This window comes from Pectinophora gossypiella, chromosome 13, assembly GCF_024362695.1.
Source record: "Pectinophora gossypiella chromosome 13, ilPecGoss1.1, whole genome shotgun sequence".
Taxonomy (NCBI): domain Eukaryota; kingdom Metazoa; phylum Arthropoda; class Insecta; order Lepidoptera; family Gelechiidae; genus Pectinophora; species Pectinophora gossypiella.
In genome coordinates, this window is record NC_065416.1 from 730,256 (window position 1) to 752,371 (window position 22,116).

The 22,116-nt window shown below is 36.7% G+C and overlaps 1 protein-coding gene across 1 annotated transcript in view; it reads right to left on the reverse strand.

Moving 5' to 3' along the window:
* The window catches only part of LOC126371695 (metabotropic glutamate receptor 2-like), a 274,917-nt gene that overhangs the window by 212,044 nt on the left and 40,757 nt on the right, over nucleotides 1-22,116 (reverse strand). The window lies entirely within an intron of this gene.

A 22,116-nucleotide genomic window follows, 5' to 3' on the forward strand; every position in this document is an offset into this window, starting at 1 on the left:
CAAAAGTTACTACGAACTAAAAAAAATATATTCAAATTCAAATTCAAAAATATCTTTATTCAGTAGGTAACATAGTTACACTTTGAATCGTCAATTTTTACATAACGAACGTCTCATCCGCCTAAAACTACTGCAGCTTCTCACAACCTGTATAGCCGGGGAAAAGAAGCTGCAAGAAAAACCTCGGCACAGGGCCCTAGACGTTCTTTTTAAAAAAAATAAACATAAAATATTGATATACAATTGAGTAATTTAGCTGCCTAATATCAGTTCTCAGACAGTTAATCCCATGCATTCATATCTTCTAAATAATCACTAACTTTATAATAACCTTTTTTGTAAAGTTTTTGTTTAACTACTTTCTTAAAGCAGTTGAAAGGCAAATTCTGAATGTCAATGGGAATCTTATTGTAAAAACGTATACATTGCCCCTTAAAAGATTTAGTAATCTTATGTAATCGACTGACTTGTAAAGCAAGTTTATTTTTATTCCGGGTATTAACAATGTGCCGATCGCTATTTTTTGCAAATAATCCTATATGTTTTTTTACATATATTAAGTTTTCAAAGATATATTGTGATGCCATAGTTAAAATATTAATTTCTTTAAATTTATTTCTAAGTGACATCTTGGGTCCCAATTTGTAAATCGCCCGAATGGCCCGCTTTTGCAGAACAAAAATATATATTATGTTACTTGCTGTAACGGAACCCTTCATGGGCGAGTCCGACTCGCACTTAGCCGCTTTTTTACATAACGAACGTCTCATCCGCCTAAAACTACTGCAGCTTCTCACAGCCAGTATAGCCGGGGAAAAGAAGCTGCAAGAAAAACCTCGGTTCAGGGCCCCAGACGTTCATTAAAAAAAAACTGTTATACAATTGAGTAATTTAGCTGCCTAATATCAGTTCTCAGACAGTTAATCCCATGCATTCATATCTCCTAAATAATCACTAACTTTATAAATAATAACCTTTTTAGTAAAGTTTCTGTTTAACTACTGTCTTAAAACAGCTGAAAGGCAAATTCTGAATGTCAATGGGAATCTTATTGTAAAAACGTATACATTGCCCCTTAAAAGATTTAGTGATCTTATGTAATCGACTGACTTGTAAAGCAAGTTTATTACTATTCCGGGTATTAACAATGTGCCGATCGCTATTTTTTGCACATTTAATAGAATTGGATAGTAATGTAAATGTGTGTGTGTGTGTTTATGAAGCTTACTCTACCACGCTTCTCCATTTGGGGTGTAGGTATTTTTACGCGTACCCCCTGGTACCAACAGCTTAACTTGCCCAAAGAACGTAATCATCTTATTTCTTCGGACAATCAGGTGATTCAAGCGTGCAAAATCCTTACCAAACAAAGGACGGTCTCACAAAGTGATTTTGACAATGTCACCATGGGGAATCGAATAAATCGAAAGCCTAACGCTCTAACCACTAGACCACAAAGTTACTGTTATTTGGACGTATAAATTCGGTTACATATAACCTAATCGGACCATCTGTACTGGATCTACGATAGCGCTACGGTCCACCGGCCTCCGTGGTCCAGTGGTTTGAGCGTTCGACTCACGATCCGGAGGTCCCGGGTTCAAACCCCGGTGGGGACATATCACGAAAATCACTTTGTGATCCCTATTTTGGTTATAGGACATTAAAGGCTGATCACCTGATTGTCCGAAAGAAACATGATCCGTGCTTCGGAAGGCACGTTGAGCCGTTGGTCCCGGTTACTATTTATTAATGTAAATTAGTAGTCGTTACATGAGCCATATCAGGGGCCTTTGGCGGTTCAATAGTAGTTTGGTAGGTGGATTACCAACCCGATCAACCCACACGATAGAAGAAGAAGATTAGCGCTAGACAAAGGGGAACTTGTAACACCCCTCTTTGGTTTACGTCGGGGATTAAAAACTTCTTTTAGCGTTGATTCCCGCTACGTTGAGTTTCTTTATAGTGACTTTACGGAAAGTGGTAAGATTAGAATCCAAAAGGAAAATTTTACTTTTTATTTAAAGTAGTAGTATTTATTCTAGCGGTATACAAAGCGAAAGTTGATGGTAAGGCTGGCAGAGGAAGACCTTGAAGGACGTATATTGACCAAATTGGAGATGTTCTTAGAAAAGGTTTAATAAGATCTACTCTGAACCGGTGTGCGTGTATGAAACGCTTGATAAATGTGGAGGAAGCAAGAGAAGTGTGTCAGGATCTAAGCAAATGGAATTCCATAGTCTCTGCTTACTCCAGTGGGAAATAGGCGTGAGTTTGTGTATGTATGTAGTATTTATTCTCACAGCGATATGTCACCCTTTCGCCTTCTACATTCTATCAACCCCCAAAACGAATTACACCTTCATTTGTTATGCGAATAATTAAGTATCTGCCGACGAAACGGAGAATTACAATTTGGATGTATTTATTTCTAGCTTTAGCTCGCGGCTTCGCTCGCATTTTGGGGTAACACGGTTCTGCTTTCCTAATTTATCAATTTCTAGTTTCCTACCTTGAAAACGGCGAAAAGTCTAAGTAAGCGCTTTTGTGAAAAATCATTTAACAAAACTTCGAAACAGATACTTTATTTTCGTTTTTCATTACAAGTAAAAGCTGACACAACAGTTTTTACATCCATTGAAACATGATAGATATGTCTCATACATAATATCTGACAGGGAGATGATATAATGTCACTGTGATCTCTCTCTCTCTCTCTCTGTCTCTCTCTCTCCCCCTCCCCCTCTCTCTCCCTCTCTCTCTCCCTCTCTCTCCCTCTCCCTCCCTCCCTCCCTCTCCCTCTCTCTCACTCTCTCTCTCTCTCTCCTTGACATTTATTATTCCCATCTGATGGTGGGGTCACTGTAATAGATTATGAAATTAAATAAATATCCTTTCACATAAACAAAATACAAACATTTAGCAACAGTACAAATGAACGGCCTTATTGATCTGAAACAATTTCTTTCAAGCAACCCCTACCAGGAATCGGACACAAAAAACTAAATAATACATATTTTTTTACGAATTGACCTTTGGATCATAAATGTTTATCTCAACGATGTAGGGAAAACATTATGGCGTAAGTCACATTCCCGAAAACTACGTTTCCGAGGGATGTGACCTAACCCGGTAACACAGACAGTCGCTGATTGTTTGTTAGCCTCCTAAGACCGAATATTCTTTATAAATCCAAACCCCATTATTAAATTTAACTATTGTGTCTGGAAATCTCGGTCTTAAGAGGTTAGACCATGATTCTGTGTTACTTAATATCAATTGGAATTTTCCGTCGCACAATTCATGACTTTTTTTATGTTATTTTCAATTCAACTAACACAGAATAATGAGCTAAATAATCCTACTTAGTATTCGTTACGACGTAATTTACACCTGTACAATTACTGAAATGATACTGAAGGTAATGTTTCAGACCATGATTCTGAGTTGATGTCAAGTGGGATTTCCTGTCGGAAAATTCATAAATACTTTAGTTTTTTTTATATATTTTTTTTTGTTCGTCACTTTTGTGACGGAAAATTCCACTTGATATAAACTCAGAATCATGGTCCGAATTATCCTTCAAAGTTTTCGTTACGATGTCACTAACACCCTGTATAAGATACAACTATTACATACTTTCAAACACATTTCTGAACGGCCTCGGTGGTCCAGTGGTTGAGCGTTGGGCTCACGATCCGGAGGTCCTGGGTTCGAATCCCGGTGGGGACATATCACAAAAATCACTTTGTGATCCCTAGTTTGGTAAGGACATTACAGGCTGATGCTTCGGAAGGCTCGTTAAGCCGTTGGTCCCGGTTACTACTTACTGATGTATGTACGTAGTCGTTACATGAGGTAAGTCATGGGCCTTTGGCGGGTCAATAATAACCCTGATACCAGGGTTGATAAGGTTGGTAATACACCTCACAACCCACACGATAGAAGAACACATTTCTAGGGTACGTGTAGGTTTCGTCATGAATTTTTATGTTTCTCATGTTTTAATAATAAAAAACAAACCAGTATCAAATAATATAAAGTGACGTACCTAACGTTTTTGTATCATGACACATTTTCCAAGCAATTTCCTTTGACGATGGTAATAAAATGGAAAACAGTGTGTACTAGTCATGTGATGTGTAATGCATTCGAGAAAATAAGTACGTGACTGAACAGTGAACTAGACCTTTGTTCCTGTCCGGTTATCTTGTGGCTACGGAGGCAGCGGCCGACAGCGTTATATAAACTTTAAAGCACTATTTTGCAGACAGCATGTTTGTTTGAGGAAGGGGTAGACCTAGGATAACATTTATGAAACAAATAAAAGAGAAGGTGCAGGTCGTGTCGTATCGGGTGGTGAAGGTTTTGGCGGGAAGAAGAGAGGAATGGCGATTACTCTACCGACAAGAGTGCAGCTCTTAAATAGAGAGAGAGAGAGAGATGTTTGCTGACGCAGGAGTACATTTTGTGTTTATATCGCCACTGGAAAAGCAAAATTACGTAAGCGCCAATATCGTAATATTGCAGTGAATGTTATTATGTATCACTACGTAGTATAAAACAAAGTCGCTTTTTCTGTCCCTATATCCCTCATCCTTCCAGCCTTCCCTATGGATGGAAAGGGAGATCGGGCCTTAAACCATCACGCGGGCCCAGTGCGGATTGATGGTTATTAACGACTGCTAATGCAGCCGAGACCAACGGCTTAACGTGCCTTCCGAAGCACGGAGGAGCTCGAGATGAAAACTTTTTTTTTGTGGTCACTCATCCTATGACCGGCCTTTGCGAAAGTTGCTTAACTTCAACAATCGCAGACCGAGCGCGTTAACCGCTGCGCCACCGAGCTCCCCTATATCTCTATGTACGCTTAAATCTTTAAAACTACGCAAGGGATTTTGATGCGGTTTTTGTAATAGATAGAGTTATTCAAGAGGAAGGTTTATATGTATAATAACATCCATTAAATAGCGGAGAAATACTGTTATTTTTGAGGTTTTTAATGTGATGTCGTAAATAATTAAATTTTTTCCTCAGCATTGCACCCAAGCGAAGCCGGGGCGGGTCGCTAGTTACTACTTACATGTTTTTTAACAGATCAGAAATATATCTAAAATTTCTGATTCCGATGGATAATAAAAAGAACACAAAATATTTCAGAATAATCCGCAAGAAATGAAGCTTGACTAAAAGAAACTTTACTTACCTCACAATTCAGATAATATTACAAGAAAAATATACTTAATAAATAAAATAATATGAGCAGAATTCGTCTTCATGTCTCGAGGGCGTCATCATTCATTACATAGCAGACAAGATGAATGGCGTGACTTACCTGAAACAAAAAAAAATAAACGATATCAGACACCATCCCTGACTTCATTTAGGAGGGATTACTGAGGGAAATATAGCGGAATACCTGCAGCCAGAGATGGATTTAGATCGTTTAAATATACAATGGCCCCGATTCCTGCAGACACCTCCTAATTTTATTTTAAGTTATACCTGTCTTTGTGACAATGGTGCTAATTCCTGTAAACACCATCTAATTTTATTTTAAGTTATATCTGTCATTTTCTTATCCGCCGAAAAGGAAAGGGACGGGCAATCGACAAACATAAAATTTATGGAACACACGTCAATTTTAAGCACACATCTAAACCAACCGTCTAAAAATTTTACATCAGTCAATAACCCGACACAGTTAAGTAGACAGCACGTCAAACGGATTGCATACCAGCGACGTACCTTTTTGATTCGCCCGGGTTATTCATTCATTTACTCATTCTTCCTAAAATTAAGAGCTGTGAATCATCCGTCCCTTTTCGACGGATATGAAAATGACGGATATAACTTAAAATAAAATTAGGCGGTGTCTGCAGGAATCGGGGCCATTGTGTGCCTAGGTATAGTAAGTATATAAATTCAATAGAGTAGTTTCCAACTAGTCAAATCAGTTATTATTATTTATTATTTGAAAGTTGTGAGGGCCGGACTGAATACAGCCCGCGAGATCTCTGCGACCTTGTCAGATCTCATCATCATCATCACCAGCCCATTAACGTCCCCACTGCTGGGGCACGAGCCTTCCCTATGGATGGATAGGGAGATCGGGCCTTAAACCACCACGCGGGTCCAGTGCTTATTGGTGGTTATTAACGACTGCTAATGCAGCCGGGGCCAACATCTTAACGTGCCTTCCGAAGCACGGAGGAGTTCGAGATGAAAACTTTTTTTTGTGGTCACCCATCCTATGACCGGCCTTTGCGAAAGTTGCTTAACTTCAACAATCGCAGACCGAGCGTGTTAACCGCTGCGCCACCGAGCTCCTCAGATCAGATCTATTGTGACCTAAATCCCTACATTTAAAAATTCTCCTCTAGACCGATCCGTTCGAAGAGATCCAACGTCTTTTTGGGAGAAAGCTCCATGACTTCCTGGGGGTCCATTATGTGGCCCCCAAGTGTACGAGAGCCTCACAGCTGCATAGCAGATGTAGTGGCGTCTCATCTTCCCCTAAGCAGAATCTGCATAAAGGAGACTCGGTCAGCTCCATTCTGTGTAGGTGCTTATTGAGTCTACAATTCGCCGTGAGGGCCCGTATTAAAATCCTAACCTGCCCCCTAGTGAGAGTTAGTCAAATCAGTTACTTTTTACTAAACGTCAAAACCCGAAATTACTGTGGAATTTGTATGAAAGAGCAACCTGTGACGTCAAAGGAAAACGTGACAAATTGTCGCACTTATTACTACATTTTCCTTTTTAAAATTCATAATTAAGTTCAATTTAAAGAAGAAAACGTTTTTTTGTCACTTTTAGATCTATCTTTATTTAGTTAATCCGAATTTTATATTTTTATATTTAGCTTAATTGGCTAAATTCTGATTACTAAATAGAGACACATCTAAAACTGTCAAAAACCGTTTCCTTTTTTCTATTTAACCTATTTATAAATTATAATAACAAAAAATGTAATAATAAATGCGGTTGCTTTTTTATACAAATTCCATAGTAATTTCGTGTCCTAACGTTTAGTAAAAAGTAACTGATTTGACTAGTTGGAAACTACCCTGTTATGTAAGGGTAACAACAACCTAACTCCGCTTCTGCGGGACCTACGCGTCTTTGTGAAATCAGTGTGTGGTCCAGTCATCGTAAATCGTCGTTTAACAGAATTAATGGCCTATTAGACATTGCCCTAAATGGGCGGCTATCGGAGCAGAGGCTAATATTAGATAGAACCTGGACGTAAATGGATAGTCACTGAAAAGGTTAAGCATTAAAATTGAAAGGTTATTAAGCGGTTTATAAGGTTACTAACTAAAGGCCATATCTCACTTGGGGTAGTATTAATAAACTAATCGGCCTCTGTGGTCCAGTGGTTGAGCGTTGGACTCACGATCCGGAGGCCCCGGGTTCGAATCCCGGTGGGGGCATATCACAAAATCACTTTGTGATCCCTAGTTTGGTTAGGACATTACAGGCTGACCACCTGATTGTCCGAAAGTAAGATAATCCGTGCTTCGGAAGGCACGGTAAGCCGTTGCTCCACGTTAGTATTTAAGTGAGTAAGTATTTTGTAAGTGAGTAATCGTTACATAGGCCATGTCAGGGGCCTTTGGCGGTTCAATCATAACCCTGACACCAAGGTTTATGAAATTAAATGGTTGGTATTCCACCTCACAACTCACACGATAAGAAGAAGAATAAATTAACCCCAGCTGAGACTGCCCTAAACATTTATTTATTCATTTCACATCATGCTCAAGTCCCTGCTTTTTTATTTTTTGGTGAAATAATGTGTACTTATATTTGTGTTGTATTTGAACTTTACTGGCCCTTATTACCTTAATTCATAACTGAAATAGACAAAGTACATCTCTTTAAAATGTCGTTAAAAAAATACTTAACTGAAAAAGCATTCTATACGCTGCATGAGTTTTTTAACGAATCTTTGAAATACTGATAATTGTAAATGTACTTATCTGTTTGTGTTGTATTTTTATTACAAAAAAAATGATTATGACTTATTATTATGTTATTTTTATTTTTTAACATAATCTTTACTATTTTTATTTTTGGTTTTCTGTTTGCATTGTATACATTTTAAGTTGTAGTGCCCTTAGAGGGTTCCTGTTTGTACTTTATTTTATTTTTAAGCCTCTGTAAAACATCATGAATGCAATAAATATCTTTTCATTTATGCAGAGTACCTACACATATTAAAAGCTTTTTCTTAAGGTTTTCGTCTTTTATCTTTGACATTAATTTAGGAGTCCCAAAAAGCCAGTGAGTGATTATGGTAATTTAATTATCTTTAATTTTCCTCATCTTTTGTTTCATAATATTTAGTATAGAATGCTTTGACGTTATCCTGTATTAACGTCTATAGAACCGGTGGGTTTTAAATTAATGAAGTCATTTTACCTTTCCTTGCAAAAATAATCTTAACGAAGCGCGTATCTGTTTTTCAAATTGAAAGCTATTACGACACGTTTTCTTCATAATATTATATTTAGATGAATCATAATATTATATTCATATTATTATAAAAGAAGAAAAAGTCAAAACGTCCACCATAAGAATTCAGACATATCTCATTCGAAGCGGCCCATTCATTATACGCTTCTTACTTTTATTTACTTAGCTGTAAGACAAATAATAATTGCTAAACAAAAACTAACCAATTTTTTTTTATATATTCGGGTAAACAACAGTTCATTATTATAAGTATAATTAAGGGGGTACATTTTTTGTGAAACCAATTATTATAAACTAATCTAAATGGATAAAGCTACAACGAGAATATAAAAATATAAGCATAGGTGTTGATGGGGATGTGTGTGTGTGTGTGTGTGCGTGTAGATGTGTATGTTGTGTGTTGTTGTGTGTTATATATAACACACACACACATCCACATCAACACCTAATAATAAGGTTTAATGACCAAATTGGAGATGTCTTTAGAAAAGGTTTAATAAGGTTTAAAGGTTTTAAGGTTTAATTTGGTCAATGCATATATATATATACGTATATATATATATAAAAGGTTTAATACGATCTACTCTGAACCGACGTGCGTGTATGAAGCGATTGATGAATGTGGAGGAAGCAAGAGAAGTGTGTCAGGATCGAAGCAAATGGAATTTTATAGTCTCTGCTTACCCCGGTGGGAAATAGGCGTGAGATTATGTATGTATATGCTGTGTAGAGCCCTGCGATATATTCTATTATCTTACTGACTAATAAAAATAAAATAAAAAAAACTTTTGTTGCAAGTGTTAGTGGCGCAGTTTAATGTTAGGCTCCTGTTAGACAACCGGAATCCTTGAAGCGTGATTTAGGTAAAGATTGTATTGTTGATTGTTTTTAAAGATTTAAACCATTGCTGTTCTTATATTTATAAAGTAGGTCAGCTCGTTAAAAAGTTGTCGAAAAAAGCAAAATAGAAATTATACTTATAAAAATCCGCCAAGAAAATGATTTTTCAAATTATGAAGATAAAAGTAATTCAATCGAACGCTCATAATATCCTGTACTGTTTCTACCAAACTTTTAATTGGAATTGGAACAAGAGCCACTTTCAGTTACTTAAAAGCGATTGCTTTGTTCAAATGTTTTGTTATCTTTACTTATTAGAAGTAACTCCTGAATAACATCATCATACCTAATTATTGTAAAAATCGACTCAAGATCTTTTGAGTTTTTGATAATTACCTTATCTAGACACGCGGTAGCGTCTCAAGCCAAGTTAAAGAAACAGAACTGGCGTGCCGCACCGTGTGTAATATTACACGAACCATTTGGAGCCACTTTTGACCCCCTCATAAATCAAAAACTATTTCACATAAACGTATCAAATTTGGCTTATAAATTGAGACTTGCGAGATACATATGTGTTCTAAATTTCATAAGCTTATCTCAAACGGTTATTTAGATATTAATGTCCAAAAATCCTCATTTTTATCATTGACTGACTGACTGACTGACTGACCTATAGATCAAAATTCTAACCCAGTTCCAGATGACCTAGAGAGTTAAAATTTGGTATGCTGATAGGTAATTAGATGAATACAAAGGAAAAAATAAGAAACTGGCAATTTTTAAATAATTAGATTCTATTATGAACGTTTAACATAAATACCTAATTAGTGCCTGTACCTAACTGTAGATGTAAATTCTTACATCTCAGAATCAGTAAGTAATCAAAACTCATGACAGCGGGTCTTTATGTGGTAGGTATGTTGATTAACTAAACATATAACATAACATATAATCACGCCTATATGCCCTATCGGGGTAGGCAGAGCACTAAGTACTTTTAGTTTTGAATTTGTCTTTTTAAAAGGACCTACGGCGTTACGAGGATATGTACTTACCTACAAAAAGTAATGATATCCAATCAAAAACATAAATGTGAAATGACAGCCAAGTTCAATATTATGTTAAATGCCTTGGTTGTCGACTTCAACGACAAAACATAAGATAATGTATTGTAGCCTAAGGTCTGTCTTGGCTAGTTTTTATAAACCTAACAACGAATTATTATGTTCGATCGCTAGTTTCTACCAACAATCCATATTTTCGGAATTATAAAATAATAACCGACAAATACTTGTAGGTTTAGAACTTGCGAAGGCTATAATTCATAATTTTATGAAAACTAGCCAAGACAGACCTTAGGCTACAATACATTATCTTATGTTATAAGAAGTTATGATATGTTATACTGTTACTTATAAATACATTTCAGGACTGACCATTGAACTTGGCACCCATTTAGATCTCACTTCTTTTGTCGTTGAAGTCGACAACCAAGGCATTTAACATAATATTGAACTTGGCTGTCATTTCACATTTATGTTTTTGATTGGATATATCTTATCGCAATATTATTGCCATATATGACTAGGATAATTTAAAATACAGGAAAGTTGTTATTCCAAAAATCACCACGTGAAAAGCGGAAAAAATGTACAAAGTCTACGCCGACGGAGTCATAGGACGAAACGCTAACAAAGAAGTGGAAATCTCTGCCGTCTTCTGTACGTATATTTCCGAATGCATATAACCCGGGTGCTTTCAAGGCCAGAGTGAACAGGCACCGTCTGGGCGAGCTCCATCTTAGGCCTCGTCAATGCCTTCGGGCAAGTCTGGGTTCAAGAGCAAACCCATCAAAGGTAAAAATGAAGAATGGCATGTCAATATTTAAAGCATTTGCAATTCCGAATCAAATATAAACTTTTGCATCCGATCCATATATTTTAAGGCAGTCAGCATGCCATCGATCACCCGCTGTCATGTGCAAACTTCGTCAGTCGTCAGCTGTGATGTGACAGCGGAGGCAGATAACGTCATTATGCCGGTAACTGACAGGTTATCTTGTGATTCATTGGCTAAATTTATTGTCATACTAAAGGGGTTTAAAATGGCCACATCAATTTGCAATTTGACATTTGCGCATAATAAATAAAAGTGCGCAATGCAAATTCAAATTCAAAATATTTATTTCGGAAACTGGTCCATATTTAGTTAGTAACAAAAGGCTTAACCTAGTATTAGTAACAGATTCGAAAGACGAACAACATAAAAATAAAACACAAGAGACCGGCCCGAATCACCGAAGCCGCGGGCAGCTATGTAACAGCGTGCAATCGCACCCGCAGCGGTTCAGCAGCGGCGAGTCGTACCGGTCCACCAATGCGCTCATGATGGTGTTGAAATAATTGTCACATAGCAATATTGCTTTTTTAGATATATTGATTTCATTTTATTTTGTAACCTAAGTATTTCAAAACGTACATAATTAAATCTGTGAAAGTACGGTCACGAGTACTAATATGTATACACTTTGAAACCACGTCACAATAACTTTTTTGACAAATTAAACCGTATGTCTCATTAAATGTCAAATATGATAATGCGACAGGGTTCTAAAGTGGATACATGATTATTGCTCATGACTGTACAGAAACTAATATTGTGACGTTCATTACCATAGTCATATCAGTCGAGACTAAGCCGATCGATTCTGTTTTATATAACACTATCACTTTGTCATTAGACCAAGTAAAAGAAAGCTTGGTAAAGCGTGGGCACTTAATTAATCTTACGAGGCATGTTTCTTTGACTAGCCCAATATATATTTATATATTTTAATATAGTACTGATGCAGTAGTTTCAGATGGATGAGACGTTCATTATGTAAAAAATGACGCTTCAAAGTGCAATTATGTTACCTACTGATATAGATATTTTTGAATTTGAATATAAGTGCTCACGAATCACGATTATACAATAAGTCTTTGTCTCTGTATCTTCCGAGGACTAATATCGTCTTAAGAGATATATGCTACCTACTTTATATTCGCAAAAAGTAGGAATGCGAAATACGTAAGTAAAGGCGACTTTTTATTCTGAAGACATTATTGGCTTATGCCGCCGGAGAACATATTTAGGGTTTGAAGAAAAAGTAAGATCTTTGTAATATACCTACTTTATAGCTTACTTAATACGCCGATTATATCTTTGAATTTTGTATCGAAAGTGGTCAGATTTTAGCTTTTATTTATGTTAGGGCGTTCAGAGTACCAGAGGTGTAGTGGTCTGCGCCACACCTTAGTGCGATATCTTATTACGACACCTGTGCCATGTTTCGAAACTTACAAGCCCTGTATCACAAGAGATTTTCTTGTAAAAATTTTCATTATTACAAAAATGTGTTTATAAAAACTACACATTGTAAAATACATGTTACAAGTGTCAATATTAATTTCACAACTCTACTTTTTTGATAAACGTAATTTACACGCACTTGTGAGTAACTTGTAGCGTGTAAACGTGTAGACTTGTAAGTTTTGATAAACACGGCACTGGTTTCTTTTTTGTTGCGCAACTAACAAGACACCAGTGAGGTAGCGTTTATTCAATTGCAAGCACTTTGTTGGTGGCGCGACGCGTTTTCCTTAAATTCAAAACATCCACAACTGACATATTTATGAATATTTCGATCAACATCACAAGTTTTGTTTTTGTTTTGTCATTTTATGTTTTTTTTAGTTCTAGGTGTTTAGTATTAAATAAACAAATAAAAATTATTTATCTCAGACGTTATTCATCCATATTGTGTTAGCATTTTTATTTTATTTTTTATAATTTATTGAGCTTGGTGCGGATTTTTTATTGTTAGCGTCGCTTTCTTTAAATTTATTCTTTTTTTGTCTACATTTTTATAAATTTACTTATATATAGCTATATAAAAAAATCTCTGTAGAGCGCAATTTAATAGGCTGTTTAGGTATTTACTGTACGAGAACAAACTGACACGGCACATAATTATAAATTCATGCCACTTTAACAAAGGGACGGGACTATGTAATTACGTCGTGGCTCAAATCCCACCATAAATTAACCATGATAATTATGGTATAACATGTTAATTATAAATAATTGCACTACGCCTTACAATTTAAATCAGTGTCTGTAGATTTCCAAGAACCCTGAAAGCCTGGTCATTATGATATTTAGAAATGCTTTTATGATTGGCTACTTGATAGTTGTAACTATAAAATGTGAAATTATAATTATCCAATAGTTTTTTTTATTAGGATCATTTTTAAATATTTTATTTTTACAAAATAAGAATGCGTTTTTTTATCTGTGTATTAGAAAGCCCGAAACACAGGCGGCCATGATTAAACTTCGTGTGACGTAACATTTTACAAAATAAACAAAACCTATCTGACAGTTTCTTTGTTTGTTGAACTGTGACGTCACGGGGCAATATGTCACATGACCAATCGTTTTCGCGCGAAATTTAAACTAATTAAGGAAAAATTATTCTTTTTTCTATTTTCGAGCTTTTTTTTGTTAAGAGGTATAAAATGAGCAATTATACTTTTTTAAAATACTTAAAACACATAACATTCCCATGGGAGTCTCATATCCCCATTTAAACGCGGTAAGAACCCGTTATTATGTGCTTTAATTATGATAATAACCGCGTAAACTTAAAACAATGTTTTAAATACTTATCGGAAAACTGTCAAGTAACGAATTTTATAGGATTTAAATAAAATCAGCTGAAAGCGTGCAGACATAATACATTAATACAGCGCTCTTCAGTCCTTGTAGTATCTTAATGTCCCTCGGTTATCATCGTATTTCCGAAAACAAATGAATGCTAATTTCCATGACCATCAATCATTCGATTTATCGTGTATCATGATTTGAATTCAGAACTTCTTCATTGTTGTTTTGTTTTGATTCCCGCTTATACATAGAGTGGGTTAGTGACATCGTAACGAAAACTTTGAGAACTGAAAATAATTCAAAAAGACACTAAAATTTTCATGAATTTTCCGGCACAAAAAAACAGTGACGAGAAGGGTTAGGTTAGGTTAAGTTAGCATCTTCTTACTCTTCTTCCATCCATCCGTCACTGATGAGAAAAGCAAAGAAAGTTTAGAATTTTATTACGATTGGAATTAAGAATGGAACTCCAAAATAATTAATTAAAAAACAGGTAAAAGCTTTTTTGTTATTAGAACTGCAAATATGTTGACATAAAAAAGAAATAATAAAGATTATAGATTAGATTACATTTGTAGCAGAAGAATGTCAATCAATTAGGTTGACGCCGCGCCGTTACAGTATTAGCAAATAAAATAGGAATACTCTCCACTCTAATATGTAGAGTAACAGTTCTATGAACTGAAAGAACTGATCACATAGAGTGCCTCAGTATTGTTCTTCTATTTTCTTCGAAGCAGATAATGCAGACTAGAAAATTCTTGTTCCATTTGAATGCGTTCAAAACAGAGGCTTTTGAGACGACACTGACCCGGCATTGTTAACAATATTTATATTTGTATATACATTATAAATATTTGTATAATATACAATACCTTTTTTATAGGCGATAGCCAGGTACATAACTGTGATCTGTGTGTGAAACTGTTATCTGTGTTTAATGTACATATACCAGTAGTTTTCTTTTGTTAATTGTATAGTATAATTATTGTTTTACTCTTTTTTTCGATATTTAAGTAATATATTTATATAAATAAACATTCTGACGTACTGCGAAAACCAGGTATCGAGACTAACCCTTGCGGGTTTACCGTTTCCTGGGTACCATTTTTTGTATTTTTTTATGGCTGTGTGTTTTTTTGGATGCCTAGTCTTTTTTTTAATAAATCTCATTTAAGTTCAATAAAATTTCTGTAATATAAAAATAATAATATAAATAATAATATAAAAAAATAAAAAAAGAATTACAAGACAATTTCCGTCTAAATCGTCGTGTTGACTGATAGGTGGGACTCCCCACTGCTGGGCCACTGGATGCGCTTACATACTGAAGTGGACTTGCAGATACCGGTGACCAGGCGGTGGGAACCTGCTTATTAGTAATGTGTTGTGTTAATGTGTACGTTTTCTTGTTGTTTATAATTGTCGAGCCGTGTCGTGTGTAAATGTTATTTTATTTTTATCGTTCTATTACTAACACTAGATTAAGTTGTTTATTGCTTGTTACTAACCACTATGGAACATGTCCGAAATAAACTATTTTTTTTTTTTTAATCTGTAAAATCCCATCTCGAACTCGTATAAGTATAAGACAAAATTTTTTTTTAGAAATTGTCTCAGTGTTGCATCACAGCAGAGAGGCAGAGTAACTCTTTTAATAACTAAAAACGGTCATTTCTCGACTGACACATCACCATGCCGAAGAACGTCACAGCACAGGCTTCTGTATTTAAACAGATCTAACTCGTACCACGCATAAAACAAAAAAAAACATTATCTATATTAAAATAATCACGTTCACGTAAAGACGTTTTGTTTTACACTATTAAGGTTCCATCCCATCTTTAATTCTCCATACAAGAGAATCCCATAACAATCTCGTACCATTCCGAGGTAATTGACAGATGGACCCTACCATTTCTTTCTTTACACGTCCTATAATTTTCCGCCCCTTTTAACAGGAGAAGAATGTGGTAATAACCCAAATGCGTTCGAACCCGGGCCTTATTACGGCAGGCTTTTAGTCGAACTGCGCAATCATTGGGAACCGCACTAATGCTTCAAATTAATGTGCAGCTTGGTGTGTGAATGAGTGATGGATTGATTGATGAGGTGGTCCTTCAGATTCTAATGCATTCTCTGTTTACTTTTATGTAGACAAGGATTGATATGTATACTTCTGTGCTGAAAATATAGAGAAAGAGAGCTTAGTCGTGAGCGTGAAAGGCTTAACTCTCATTGGTGGCAAGTCCAAAACTCAGCAAGGACCAATGATTTTCAAATTTCTTTTCGAATTCATGTTTGGATCATAAATGATAATCACTATAGGAAGAGTTAGGTAGTAACTCGCACATATGAAAGCTGGCACGTGGGCCAGTTGACACTTACGCTGGAGTTGTGTAGTCGACTAACCCGAATCCATCTATAGATAGCTGGTAATATAATAAATAACTCTCAATCTCGGAAAATGTTTTCCGGAGGTATGTGAACGAACCTGTTAGCTGCTTTCCCATTAATCAAAGAATACTTGCAGCCTGTGTTGATACAAATTCCTAAGATGGATATGACGAACGTTGGTGACAAGAGATTAGCCTTTCGCCCATAACAATTGTCGTTGTGTCAATCATTTTCGAAAGGACATAATCCCTCTATCGGATTTTACAACACTCCCGAAAGCACAAGCAGCTGAACGTATTCTATATTTTTTATTCATTCCCAGTTCAGCATAGAAGGTAATATACCTAAACATGATCAGTAAGAAATACAAAATGTCATACATTAATAAATAAGGTGTCATACACGGAAGAAGGTCGCGGAAGACTTTTGTCACCTCATGAACAATTTGTTACCCTCGGCATGAATATTCGAGTACGGTAGTCGCCAGATTGTCACGTAGACCCCATTCCCATTGCCAAGCAGGGCCGGGGCGCGGAAGCAGGTCAGTGGAAATGTATACTTACATATACTCAGACTCGTAAACCCTATTGAGATAGGCAGCCCACGTTTATTAGTCTGGGGCCACAGGTAATAACACGACAATTTGTGAATTTGCAGACACTTTTGATACGAAGTCCTAGGACTAGGACACAATAGTATCATTGATTCCGCGATAAACTTGTTGAAGGTCAATTTTGCATTTTTGAATCTACAATTTTTGCATGGTGTTATGACTAAGGAAAAGAAATAACAAGAAACTGCAACAGCAACATCTTTTTGTGAAAGGTTTATATCATTTTAGTATAAGTATTCTTCTGTCGTGTGGGTTGGAACGTAAATGATCAAAGCCAAATAAAGCCGGGATCGACTGTTTAACGTGTTCTCTACAACAACGGATCATCTAACCTTCGAACAAAAAACAATAATCCCGAGATCTCCGGACCGCGAGGCCCAAAAGTCAACCACTGGAACAAGGAGTTCATTATGAATGCGATGAACCGTAAGCCACGTTTCGGCGCGCTAGAATACATGTTGAAAGAGCGCGGAACTTTTGTTTAACTACGTTGTCTGTCTATGCATCTAATACACTCTGTCGTCGACAACATGTCGCCAGAGGAACTAGTGTTGTTGCGCGTCACGTCTCCACTCGACAACAATTGATGCTCAACTCCCGATGGTCTCTAAATAAACAACAAGCCGCGCGACTTGTTGCGCTTCAGCTGGCAACGTCGCGCGCTGTTGTGCAACGTTGCCGTACGTGTTGAGCGTTGCGCGGTGCGCTTTAATTGTTGCCAAGTACTAGGCATATACTAGGCTGTATGGTTTTTCTTTTTATTCGGTTCATATTGTTATACAAGTCTACAACAATATATCATTGTAATATAATAATTGCAGAACAGAAAAGGTTGATTTTTCCAATAATACAAATTGTTATTGTCAATGTCGAACCGATGGTCACCCTAACGAGAAGAGTTTCATCGTTGGGCATCCGGTCCTACGTCTGTTAATATGGACACGCGTTATATTTGTCGCAAAACTTTTCGGATACTTTTTATTTAACTTACGTAAAAGTTGGTCCGTTTAGCTGACCCAGTTAGTAAATCAGTGAAATCCATAACTTCGCGAATGTGCGCAATATTGAAGTGACAATAATGTTGTTTAGATATTTATGTATCGCCTTTCGCATGCCGCGATTAAATTTGATATCGCATTAGGGTAAGGTTAGCAACAAGAAACCACATGAATTGTTTTATACATAATGTAAATTTAGACATGAATGATGAAAGAGATTATTCTTTGTAAGGTTCCGTAGTAATTAATAGTTAGGCTAGCACGGACTCCAAAATTAATTGCAAATTATAAATATTTAAATTAATTTTAGTGTTGTTTATAATTTGGATGTTTAGATTATTGCAGTCCGATATGAAATTTGATTTCAAAGGTTTGGGGTAGGAAATCGTTGCATCATATTATGTAAATGTTAAAATATATTTTTTTTCTTTTTAGTTACTGCATGTTGTTCTAATTCGCATTTTTGTTTGTTTTGTAGTTAATGCATTTTTTGAAGACGGTTTTTTTTATTTATTTTTTTAATGTGAAGCTTCCAAATAACACCTTAAGAACCTGTATTTTTTTTCACAAGTATTACAAAAAAGTCGTCAAATAACGCTAACTTAAAATTTATTAACCTAGAACCCAATCCGTGTCAAACTTGGCCCAAAGTTAATTGTCCTTCACACTAGCAGCGTTATCGCGCTGGACTGCCACGGACAACCTGTGAGCCAAGTAAGACCCGGAGCGGGGGTCAAAGCCTTGCTCTCTAAGGCGACGGCCCATGTTATGTAATTACGTTACACTATCGATCACTTCTACCAGATCACACTTATACTAGACAGCTAAGGCACGGCTATGTAGGTTCCGTTTTTTGCCATTAGGCCACGGAACCCTAAAAAGGACCTCGCTCAGCATAAGTCGGAATTTTCCGACTGAAAATTCCATTTGATATCAAAGAACTCAGAATCATGGTCTGAACCATCCCCCTCAGTATTCGTTATGGTGTCACTAACACCTATAACTACTTGTATGACGAAAAATTGCAATATTGATTTATTAGATGAATTTCCTCTATGTGGCCTTTTTGACCGCTAAATTCGTTCCTTATTAGAGGAAAACACAAGTTCACAACTATATCCCAATGAGGGATTATCCAGCCTACGTTCACCAAAATCAATATAGATGGCGTTCAACAGTTTTACCGTGATAATAACCTATTTTATCATTACTCGCGTACATAATTATTCCAAAATACAATGTAATGGCAGAAGCAAATTATTTTATAAAAAAAAATGCTATTTATTCGGTTATTTTTTGTTATTTTTTCGGTTTATTTTATTTTATGTATATAATTATGTTGCTACCTAAACAGCCTCCGTGGTCTAGTAGTTAGAGCGTTAGGCTCACGATCTGGAGGTCCGGGTTCGATTCCCGATGGGGACATTGTCGAAATCACTTTGTGAGACTGTCCTTTGTTTGGTAAGGACTTTTCAGGCTTGAATCACCTGATTGTCCGAAAAAGTAAGATGATTCTGTGCTTCGGAGGGCACGTTAAGCCGTTGGTCCCGGCTATTAGCCGCAAAGACACCTCCACCAACCCGCAGTGGAGCAGCGTGGTGGAGTAGGCTCCATACCCCCGGTTGATTGAGGGGAGGCCTGTGCCCAGCAGTGGGACGTATATAGGCAGTTTATGTTATGTTGCTACCTATATTGCTTCTTTTAATTTAGATCAGAATAACAATGGGTGGAAAATGTAATTGTGCCTGAGTGTAATAAAAAGGGTCATCATTTATACCCAAAAACTAAGATAAAAGATGGATTATGCCTGTTATACATAAAATTAGCATGTTAAACGAAGGCAAATCTGTACAGCGCCATCTATATTGTTTTTGGGTAAAGTCCTTCCTTGACATGTCACTCTATGTTAATCCCATTCATCTTTTGCAACTTGGCTTAGGCATTCATCATCTTCACCAGCCCATTAACGTCCCCACTGCTGGGGCACGGGCCTTCCCTATGGATGGATAGGGAGATCGGGCCTTAAACCACCACGCGGGCCCAGTGCGGATTGATGGTTATTAACTACTGCTAATGCAGCCGGGACCAACGGCTTAACGTGCCTTCCGAAGCACGGAGGAGCTCGAGATGAAAACTTTTTTTGTGGTCACCCATCCTGTGACCGGCCTTTGCGAAAGTTTCTTAACTTCAACAATCGCAGACTGAGCGCGTTTACCGCTGCGCCACCGAGCTCCTCCTTAGCTTAGGCATTAGTACATCAAAAATGTGGTCCCACGCTATGAAAGTAATTATCCACATAAACATAATAGAGAAAAGGGCCCTCCTTCGAAGCAGGAAAATCTTTCATTACGAAACTTATCCCCAAGTTTTTGTTCGCCAACTAATAAGAACAGCCACTTCCGTAGGGGATTTATTAGTCCATTATCAGCGAAACGTTTTATACGTTACATAGCACGGCATCACGCCTCTATCCCCGAAGGGGTAGGCAGAGGTGTTTAGTATGTACATCCGCTATGTTTACGTCTGTAGGGGACAAACTTAATGGAGACCACTGCGATCATAACATTGAATTCAAGTATTGTTAAACGTCTGTCTTACCCACACATATAAATGCGAAAGTATCACAATTTATTCTATTTTATGCCTCACTTATCACGCTTGAAACAAAACTGATCAAGATGAATTTACCTTTGAACGTTTTTACGACGGTAATTAAACAGAAACTTTGAAATAAAAGTTTTTATAAGGTTATGGTTTATTTAGAAGATATGATAGCACGGATTTAACTGTCTGGGGATATTAGACAGCTTTTTTTGACGTGACTTATTGTTGATTTGCCGCAGGTGGCATTAACTACTTGGCCGGACAAATGGGGAGCGCTGAAGGCTCTCACCCGGTACAATGTTTAAGACAACAGGCCTGAGGGTGCCCAGTTGGGCGCGAACCTCGGCTCAGGGCGTCATCTGGGAGGAAAACTATTTGATAGAATTAATCGACCCTAGTGGGTCGATAGCGATAAGCTCTGAATGAGGGTAATCGTCGACCACGCCGGCGGGGTCAGTATTGGGGTCCTGAAGTGTTTGGTGTCGCGAGCTGATTGGCTGCTTCTATGGCTAGAGTAATCGGTTAGCGTGATCGTATATTACGTCCTTCGGACCTTCGGACGTCCTTACGAGCTTTTGAAGTGTTTTGTCATAAGTAACTAAGTAGGAACATAACGAAGAAAAAAGTTAAAAAGAATTTAACTAAGTTGCAAGTATTTGGGACAAACCACTTCAAAGAGAAACGATTTTTAAATAAGGACGGTTCGGCAGGTACGAAAAGAAACCGACATCAAATACAAAATAATATTGAACACAGGAATGCTTGGGAATAACCGGTGGCGTAAATACAAACGTAAGTATATACAGGGTGTTATTGACAACGTAACGAATACTTTGAATTGATGTCAAGTGGAAAATAGCACTAACATTTTCATGAACTTTCCAACAGGAAATTCCACTTGATATCAATTCAGAATCATGGTCTGAATCATCCCCTTCAGTATTTGTTATGGTGTCACTAACACCCAGATGTATTTGAATGTAACGGATAAAATTAAATGTAGAATCGCAAAAGTGTAGAATTAAAAATAAAAAAAAAACATAAATGAAAACAGGAATTTTGCGACGGAAAATTCCACTTGATATTAACTCAGTATCATGATCTGAATCATCCCCCTTAGTATTCGTTACGATGTCACATACACCCTGTATACATAAACCTGTGAAAGCCACATAGAATAACATATACGAATATAGTGCAAAACCAACGATAATTATATTACGTTCATGCGGTTCAAATTGAAAACCTCCTCTTTTTTTGAAGTTGGCTAAAAACCCATAAGTTATTTTAAATACGTTCAACTGATTATCATTTGAAGCTTGCAAAATTCGACCTAAATAAACACACAAACATAGTTAAATGAGAGCTTGTAAAAATGACGTTATTTTTCTTTTTTTTTTTTCTCAAGTGGAATAAGTCTCCCAAAGAAAATTGCATAATGAACTCAATTTATATGTAAAGTAAGAATAAATT